This window comes from Gavialis gangeticus, unplaced genomic scaffold (genome assembly GCF_001723915.1).
Source record: "Gavialis gangeticus isolate Ggan-Ray unplaced genomic scaffold, GavGan_comp1, whole genome shotgun sequence".
Lineage (NCBI taxonomy): Eukaryota > Metazoa > Chordata > Crocodylia > Gavialidae > Gavialis > Gavialis gangeticus.
The window spans coordinates 62,101,940-62,103,430 of record NW_017729022.1 but is presented as its reverse complement, the minus strand read 5'-3'; positions in this window follow the sequence as shown (position 1 = coordinate 62,103,430).

Genomic DNA, 1,491 nt, shown 5'->3' with positions numbered 1-1,491 from the left:
CCCTCAACAGCTCCAGCCACTCTCTGATTAAAAAAGGTAAATGACATCTGTGTTTGAGAGAGTTAGTTAGCTGTGTTAGTCTGAAGCCAGGGGAGGGTAGCACCTTAAAGATTAATTTGTTTAATATACTGCTTACCTAGGCTGTGCCTATGCCGTCTCCCAAATTCCCCTTCTTTTAACTTCGTTTCAGTTGCAAGAGACAGGAGAATCATGCACTCCTGTAGTGTTTATCATGGGTATGATGTTTTTAAAAAAAGAAAAATAGTGAGGAGGAAGACAAATTGAATTAAGAAGCAAGCTCTTGTGGTTTGGGCATGGGACAGAGTCAGCAGATGGAGAATCTATTTGTGGTGTTCTTGTAAACTTCCCGCATACAACTGGCCAACATAGTTACCATAACACTGCCCTGAAGTATAAGGGAATTGATATTTGCTCACCTTCCAGGCCTGAGGAAGGCTTAATGCATTACAGGCAGCTGCCCTAAAAGCAGCAGAGTATTGTATTGTGACAGATGAAGCTGTTGATGCCTTTGGATTCTCAGCAATTTGTTTTTTTCCACAGACTCTATCTGCTTGTTATAACCCCTTGGGGGCAGAGGCAAGCCTTTTCATTAGGTGGCTGTACAGCGTCTGGCACTGCCTGACCCTTGATCAGGCCCTGCAGCCATACAAGTTACAAGCAATAAGAGACTGTGTGCACTTAAGGGCGGCCACAGCCCTCCCGGGTCATTGCCTCCCCCTACCCCAGCTGCATCAGACCTAGCTGGTTCCAAATGTCAGGTGCAGCAACCCAGCACTTGCCCCCACCACCAGGCATGGAGACGGGTGGGGAGGCAAGCAGTGCTGGTTGCAGGGTCAGTGCCTGTCTTTGATCAGGCCCTGCAGCCATTCCAGTTATAAACAGTAAGAGACTTCATCCACTCAAGGGCTGTCACATACCTTCCTGGCCTCATCACCTCTGCCTACCCCAGCGGCATCAGGGCCGGATGGTTCTAAAGTCCAGCCCTAGTCGGGGGGACAGTTGAGGGGGAGGGAGCTGTGCTAGGTACAGGCTTGGTGCCTGGCCCTGACCAGGCCTTGTTGTGCAGGTACTAGTTCACAAGAGCCTGCAGGTGCTTCAGAGCTGCCACCTCCACCCCCCAGTCCTAGCCATGGAGGGGGAGGGGAGGCTGTGCTGGGTGCCCGATCCTGCAGCCATTCAGGGCTGGGGCACTTCAGGTGCAGGCGCCCCGCCATCCTCAGCCCTGGCCATGGGGATGGGTGAAGGCTGTGCTGGGTGCAGGCTTCCTCTTGCACAAGTGGCCGCTCATTGAAGACACTCCCCAAAGCCCACTCATCAGTCTCCTCCTCCCCGCCTTCCTTCTTCTCCTCCTTCCTCTTCCCCTTCCTACTTGCAAACACAAGGCGTTTCTTTGTACTCCCTTTTGGGGGGGGGGGGAACGAAAAAAAAAAGCCGGCGCCCCCCCCCCAGCCCCAAAACCCCCCAACTCCC